The sequence below is a fragment of the Anas acuta genome, chromosome 1, assembly GCF_963932015.1.
Source record: "Anas acuta chromosome 1, bAnaAcu1.1, whole genome shotgun sequence".
Taxonomy (NCBI): domain Eukaryota; kingdom Metazoa; phylum Chordata; class Aves; order Anseriformes; family Anatidae; genus Anas; species Anas acuta.
In genome coordinates, this window is record NC_088979.1 from 204,993,333 (window position 1) to 205,000,974 (window position 7,642).

At 47.6% G+C, this 7,642-nt stretch overlaps 2 long non-coding RNA genes across 3 annotated transcripts; both read left to right on the top strand.

The window, feature by feature from the left end:
- The first annotated feature begins 1,373 nt into the window (after positions 1 to 1,373).
- On the top strand, positions 1,374 to 7,209 carry LOC137850018 (uncharacterized). Of its 2 annotated transcripts, XR_011092222.1 has the most exons (4): positions 3,487 to 3,568; positions 4,525 to 4,627; positions 5,945 to 6,018; positions 6,903 to 7,209. It is a non-coding gene; the product is annotated as an uncharacterized lncRNA (long non-coding RNA). The 2 variants fall into 2 exon arrangements; XR_011092223.1 differs by lacking the exons at positions 3,487 to 3,568; positions 4,525 to 4,627 and adding an exon at positions 1,374 to 1,478.
- Positions 2,338 to 3,464, top strand: LOC137850019 (uncharacterized). Its single transcript, XR_011092224.1, has 3 exons — positions 2,338 to 2,755; positions 2,926 to 2,978; positions 3,369 to 3,464. It is a non-coding gene; the product is annotated as an uncharacterized lncRNA (long non-coding RNA).
- Positions 7,210 to 7,642: the final 433 nt, after the last annotated feature.

A 7,642-nucleotide genomic window follows, 5' to 3' on the forward strand; every position in this document is an offset into this window, starting at 1 on the left:
TGTGTATGTGTATGTTCTAACTTCTTGTTTTTTTTGAGGGGTGAATAGTGTGTGTGCTGAGCGTGGTTGCCAGGTGGATGTGGGGAGCTTCTCAGGACTGGTAGGTTTGGTTTCTAGGAGTGTGCGGCATCCTTCCTGTGCGATGCGACTGATTGTTGGGTAGGAACATTCCAGCTCATATGTCTTAAGCAATGTAGCTTGTGTAGTGTGTGTTGTGTGGCCTGGGCAGAGTTTGCTGTGGTGCTGTGAGTGAAGAATCTCAGAGCTGGTGAGCAGCTGAAGTACCGGAGCTGGGAAGAGAGAGGTCTTGCAGCAGGTACGCTGTGGCTGTGAGGTGCCTCAGAGTGTGCGTTTCCCTTGTCTCTGCAGGTGCTTGGTTCAGTTGTGGAGAGGGAAGGGAAATCATCATGTCACGAAGCTCTGAGGGAAGGTGAGTGGTGTCAGCCTGGTCATCCCTTATCTGAAGCGAAGGGAAGACGCTCAGGTGTTTCCCTCAGAGGGTCTGGGGTGAGACTGTTTGGGATAGAGGAGCAGTGTAGCAGGTGGGTGCTTGCAAGCACAGTGGTCATTTTGTCCTTTTATGTTCCCAGGTGGCGTGGGTGATGCTGGCCGCTCCTTTCAAGCTTGGACCTAATTTGCAGGTCCAGAGGCAAGTGGCCTGCTGTTTTGAAAGGATAAAAGTAAAGCTGGGGTCGCTTATGTTTTTGAGGGATGGGTGCTACTGCTGGCAGCTGAATGTTTATCTTCTTCCTGCCTTTCTCCTTTGTTCAGGCTGCAATGCAGTGTGCAGTGCAGGATGTGTCAACCAGCTGCCTCTGCAGTGACTCTGGTGTGTGATGAGCAGAGGTAACTGTTGTTTTTGGGGTGCGGTTGTCACTGCAGTTATTTTCCTACATCCAGTAGAGTAAAATTCCAGATTGCCTTTTAGAGGTGCTGTAAGTGGGTGAAGAGAACAGATGGAAGCATCTGCCACGTGGGGCAGGCAAGCGGCTGAGGGACAGGAGGGGATGAGAGTATGTGATTTTTTTCCCGGGGGTGGAATGGAATTGATTTTGTTGGTGTATAATCTGTTCTGCTCCTAGATTTTTCTTTCAATGCAAATAAAAGTTTGTGCTAATTCCATTTGAAGAAGTTCCAGTTACTTGCTGGGTCGTGTTGTCCTTTCAATGTTAAAAGCTGCAGCAAAAGCATGGGGATTATTGCTTCTAGAAACACCCCAGTTTTCTTGTCTGCAGTCTGCATGCTGTTGAGCAAAAGCAGATTTGAAAAAAAAAAAAAAAAGAAACAGGAAACACACAAAAAACAATAAGAAAAAAAAAACCACCATTGGGTCACTTCTGAACGCAATGATCATTTAATCCCTTTGTTTTCCCAGGTGGTGTGGATGATACTGGCTGCACTGTTGGACCTTGGACTCGGAGAGGAAGAGGTGAGCAGAACCGTATGTTGCATCAGCGGTAGTCAGCATTGTGGAGCAGGTGGGCATCATGGCTGGCGTGCTAGTGAATGCTGGTACTCTGTTTTTTGCAGCTGATGATGAGCCTTCAATTGGCTAAGATGACAATCGGTGCCTGTGCATTTCTTGAGGCGGAGGAACTTTACCATGCAGCAACCTAAGAGCTAAGTTGTGGGGCACCTGGTATTTGCATATCTGGGGTGGCTAATGGGAGCTGGGAGCCAGAGCAGCATGGAGCGTGCTGGCTGAATAGACTTGGTGCCACTGTGAGGGTGGTTCAGGCTGCTTGTGGCTGGGTCACCAGGCTAATAGAAGCAGCGGGATTATTTTGTAGCATGAGTGCGTGTGCCAGGCAGGACAGTTTCCTTCAGTTTGTCTGTCCTGTAGTGTTGCTTCTGCAGTGTCTGTTCTGTGCTTCTCGGGTCTTGATATCCTCCTGGCTTTTTAGACCGGACTGACTAGACAGGCGACTTGGTAGCTGTGCTGAAGGGCCTCAATGCTTGTTTTGTCATCATGGCTCTGATCAAGCAGCGACTGCAAGACAAGAAGTGCTCGAAAGTGCAGATCTGTTTCAGGTCTTGTGCATCATATTCGGTTTGAGATCGCGTCTGTTTCCATCCTCACTCTTGCAGAAGTCGTCTGGGCCGCATCAGGAGCTCTTGCTTGGGAATTGATTTCCTAAGTGTCTTCTTAGGGGGTTTTCAGCCCCCATCCTTCTGGTCTCTTGTCTTGAAGGCAGGCTTTTTAGGCCTCCATCATCCCAGTTCTGGCAGTTGCTTCCAGTCGCGTGTGGTGACATTTGAGTCTCTGGTAGGGTCTGGTGCAGAGCACCTGTTCTGACTTGCTGTTGCCCTAGGGCTTTCCCCCGGTGGTCACTTTTTCTTGCGCCTAGTGTTGTGTGTTTTGTTTGTAGTGTTTGTGGCGTGCCTGTGTGTGTACGTGTTTGGTCTGGAGCTGTCCTGCCTGGCAGTTAGTGATAATAGCTAACGTGGCAGTGCATGGGTGTACTAATACATTGATGGGACTGTTTTGGCGTAGACATCTGCCTCTGGGCGCATACTGAAGGACAGCTGGCACAGTCATCTCTGGAGGTTGGCAGATGTGGATTTGGCAGAGTTGAGCTGCTTGCGAGCAGCTGTTTGCATAGTGCTTGAATGGTGTACTGTTGAATCTTGAAAGCTTACAGATATGGGGTTTTGAATTTTTTTATTTTTATTTCTTTCCTGTCCCCAGTAGAGTGTATACCGTAGTAGGAACTGCCCACAGGAAAGAGCTCCTTCTGGAACTGTTCATCAGTCGGTAGGCAGCTCGGTGCCTGTCTTGATCTACTTCTGAGGTGCTGAGGCAAGGGGGCTGCTGTTTTGAAATGATAATATTGTTAATTGGGTCCCTTTGTGTTGTGGAGGGATGGGTGCTAATGGTGGCAGGTGAATGATTGATTCTCTTGTGGCTGTTTTCATTTGTTTAAGGTGAAACACAGTGTACAACACGGGACTTGACGACCAGAGCTGCTTTTGGCAAGGTGAGCGATGAGCAGATGTAGAAGGTACTTTAGGGGTGCAGTTGTCACTGCAGTTAGTTAACTGCACAAAATACAGTAAAAATCCTGTTTATTTTATATTTCCGAGGTGTTGTAGCTGGCCTAAGAGAGCAGATGGAAACATCTTCCTCGAGGGCAGGTGAGGGGGCAGATGTAAGGGAGCAGATGAGAGTAACTGTTCCAGCTGTGCTGTGGCTTTGGATGCTGCTTCAGCCTGTGGTTTTCTTTCTCTTTTGCAGGTGTCTCGCACAGGCTGAGTGGGGCCAAGCTGCACTCTGAAGAGCAGCACGAGAAGGGCGGGCTGGTTGTGAGCTGGATTGGAGCAGAACTGCCAAGTAGCACGAGGTGACTGCGAAGGGTCTTGCTTTGCAGGTGCCATGGCAGGCTCTCCACAGAAGCGGTTGAGGATTGGAGAAGAGGTTGCAGATGATCAAGGAGCGACATGTGCAGGGATGGCTTGAAAAGGGTATGGCCGCTTTCTCTTCTGTTTATCAGGTGTCCCAGGCAACGTGGGCTGTGATGTTAGTTCTTGAGAATTGGAACGAAGCAGGTGCTGATTGCGGTCTTCTTTGGTAAGCAAAGTGGTGCCCAAAGCCCTGTCCTGTGTAGCCTGAGCACGCCTCTCTGAGGATGAAGCTTGCTTTCCAGCAGTTCCCAAAGCTGTTGAAGCTGAAATGCTGCGTCTGTTTTTTTTGTGTTGGGGTTGCACCTTGGTGAGTGCAGGGATGGGTTTTAAGTGGGTGCAGCAGAGGGCCTGGCCCCAGTGTCCTGTAGTGTGTTTTGACCCACCAGCATAGCCACTTGGTTCTCAGATATCCTACTGAAGTAAGTGATTTTTCCTGTGAGTGGAATGGAATTTTTTTTTTTTTTTGGCATGTAATCACTTCTGCTCCTAGATTTTTCTTTCTACGTAAATAAAAGATACTAAGAAAAAGAAAAGGTACGTTGTTTTGGGGAAACCGTGGGGTAGGGTTCCTTGGCCACATAAGTGCAGTAGTGCCTAGAGAGTGAGCAGGGTCACCTCCTTCTTCTCTGCAGAATAAGGCTGCCCGGCCCCATTTCGGCGCGGCGCCCCCCGGGCCCATTTGTCATGTGGAGCTACTGAGCAGGTTAGGTAAAGGAGGTGGGAACAGAGAGGTATTGCACAATTATATGTTGCCTTAGTAGTAGTGAACGTTCTGCAGGAGGTGGGTATCAGTGCTGGCATGCTAGTGAATGCTGGTTCTCTGTTTTTGCAAGTGATGATGAACCTGTTTGACTTAATTCCATTTGAAAAAGTTCCAGTTACTTGAGTGGTTGTGCTGTCCTTTCAATATTAAAAGCTGCAGCAAAAGCATGGCGATTGTTGCTTCTAGAAACACCCCTGGTCTCTTGTCTGCTCTCTGCATGTTGTTTAGCTAAAACATTTAAAAAAAAAAAAAAACAGGAAACACACACAGACAAAAAAAAAACAATAAGAAAAAAAAACCAACACCATTGGCTGACTTGTTGTGAATGCAACGAACATTTAATCCCTTTGTTTTCCCAGGTGGAGTGGATGATACTGGTTTCACTGTTGGACCTTGGACTCGGAGAGGAACACGTGAGCACAATCGTAGGTTGCATCAGCAGTAGTCAGCATTGTGGAGAAGGTGAGCAATGGGGCTGGCGTCCTAGTGAATGCTGGTACTCTGTTTTTGCAGCTGATGATGAGCCTGGCAATTGACCAAGATGACAATTGGTGCCTGTGCATTTCTTGAGGCGGAGGGACTTTGCCATGCAGCAACCTGAGAGCTAAGTTGGAGGGCACCTGGTATTTGCATATCTGGGGTGGCTAATGGGAGCTGGGAGCCAGAGCAGCATGGAGCGTGCTGGCTGAATAGACTTGGTGCCCCTGTGAGGGTGGTTCAGGGTGCTTGTGGCTGGGTCACCAGGCTAATAGAAGAGGCAGGATTATTTTGTAGCGTGAGTGCGTGCGCCAGGCAGGACAGTTTCCTTCTGTTGGTCTGTCCTGTAGTGTTGCTTCTGCAGCGTCTGTTCTGTGCTTCTCGGGTCTTGATATCCTCATGACTTTTGACTCTGGACTGACCAGACAGGCGACTTGGTAGCTGTGCTGAAGGGCCTCAATGCTTGTTTTGTCATCATGGCTCTGATCCGAGAACTTCTTGTCTTGCAGTCGCTGCTTGAACTGCAGATCTGTTTCAGGTCTTGTGCATCGTATTCGGTTTGAGATCACATCTGTTTCCATCCTCACTCTTGCAGAAGTCGTCTGGGCCGCATCAGGAGCTCTTGCTTGGGAATTGAGTTCCTAAGTGTCTTCTTAGGGGGTTTTCAGTCCCCATCCTTCTGGTCTCTTGTCTTGAAGGCAGGCTTTTTAGGCCTCCATCATCCCAGTTCTGGCAGTTGCTTCCAGTCGCGTGTCGTGACATTTGAGTCTCTCCTGGGGTCTGGTGCAGAGCACTTGTTCTGACTTGCTGTTGCCATAGGGCTTTCCCCCGGGGGTCACTTTTTCTTGCGCCTAGTGCTGTGTGTTTTGTTTGTAGTGTTTGTGGCGTGCCTGTGTGTGTGTGTATGTGTTTGGTCTGGAGCTGTCCTGCCTGGCAGTTAGTGATGACAGGTAACGTGGCAGTGCATGGGTGTACTAATACATTGATGGGACTGTGTTGGCAAAGACATCCGGTCTGCCTCTGGGCACTTGCTGAAGGACATCTGGCACAGTATATCTGTTTGCGAGCAACTTCTCGTTTACCTCTATTTATTTAAAAAACTGTAAAATTTAATTGCAATCCAGTTTGGGACCCAGTCATGTATGACACCAGGGGGCTTGTCCAGGAGGGCTTTGGTTCTTGGAATCTTATTTGATGTAGGAGAGGTGCCCCAGCATTTGGTGGTTGCTGTTCGAGTCTGGTCGGGACTAATGGCATCTCGAACCTGAATACAGGTAAGCTAAGGTTTTGATTTTTTTTTAGCTCCCTTGCTGGCTGCAGCAGTATATTTTGCCCGTAATTCTGCGTGTGAAGATCTGAATGAAGACAACGGAGTCGTAAGTGTTTAAAGCGTATACTGTTCTGTTGGATGGGGTTTGGTTGCCTGTGTGTGTAAGAGTGTGACTGAGACGGAATTTAGTTCCGAAGCGATTGTGGAGGTCTTCTGTACCACGGTTCCAATCTCCCGCGAGGGACTTGGCCGGTGAAGGACCGAAGGGATTCCCAAAGAATTTGTGGGTGGGTGATAGATCTTAAATCCTCTTTAAGACACTCTTATTAAGGTAACCAAGGGCTGTGGGAATTGCCAGAGTAACATTCCTAGATGGGTGAGACAAAACCGAAGACCAGGGACCAGAAGAAAGGGAGCAAATTACCAGACATACCACCAGAAAGTCCATTAGGAATAACAGTTAGAAACTGGAAGGAGAGAGGCCCCAGTAACGTAAAAAGTAAATAAAAAATGGTTCAGTCTTGTGTGATAGAATGGCCAAAGGAGCCTTTAAGACCGCATGTCTTTGGGCCCGTTTTTGGATCCTTTGAAGACTGTATTTGTCAGGCCTTAAATACACATGTTAATTCGAAGGAACCTTTCTGCCGGGAAGAAAGTGATGATGCAGGATTATGGATCAGGAGGACTTCATGTCCTTTTACAGCCTTAATATTTACACTAAAAGCAGGTAAGAAATTTTGAAGAAGAAGAAGAACAGGAAAAATAAAAAGATAATAAACGGGAGCCGTTGGATAACCTACCATCTCCATATCGTAACAATCCACCTCTGGTGGTGTGCTGGGTCTGGCTGGAATGTTAACTTTCCCAGCAGCAGCCCATACAGTGCCGTACTCTGCAGTTGTAGCTGGAACAGCAGTGTTATCACACGCGTGTTGTGTCTACTGCTGAGCAGCAGTGGCACAGCATTGGGCCTTTCTCTAACCCTCCTAGGGGATGGGCAAAAAGCGAGGAGAGAAACATCACTAGGGCAGCTGACCTAAACCAATCCAAGGGATATTCCATACCATGGGATGTCACACTCAGCAATAAAAGGTGGAAACAGGAAGAAGAGGGGAGGGGTGGGCTCTCGTTGAGAAGACGTCGGTCCTCCTCTCGAACACCGGCTGCGTGCGTTGAGGCCTTGCATCAAGGACGTGGTCAATCATCGCTCATTTGTGGGAAGTAGAGAGCAATTTCTTTCCTCTGCACTTCCATATAGCTGTCATTTATTTTGTTTGTTTGTTTTCGTCCCGTCTTTTTATTTTCCCTTTTCCCCTCCTTTTTCCCCTTTCCCTTTTTATTTCCCCTTAGTTAAATTGTTTAGTTCATGGTAGTCTTTATTTAATTATTATAATTATTTCCCTTTAATTAAATTATCCTGATCTCAACCCGTGAGTTGTTCTTTGCTTTACTTCTCCCCCTCCTCACCTAAAGGATGCATTCATGAGAAGTAGGACTGCCGTATCTGAGAGAGCTCCTCTATATCCTTTAAGGGAGGTAACTGGTGTATAACTGGGTTGGAGTTTTAACAGGGTTTTAAGGGTTTCAGGGTTAGCGTGTTAGGGTTTTAGAGTTCTTTTTGGGATGGAGTGTCGCTATGTTTTTTAGGGTTAGGGTCCTAGGGTTTTATTTTTGGTCAGTTATTTAGGGTTAGTGTGTTAAGATCCTTTTTTTTTTTTTTTTCAGGTTAG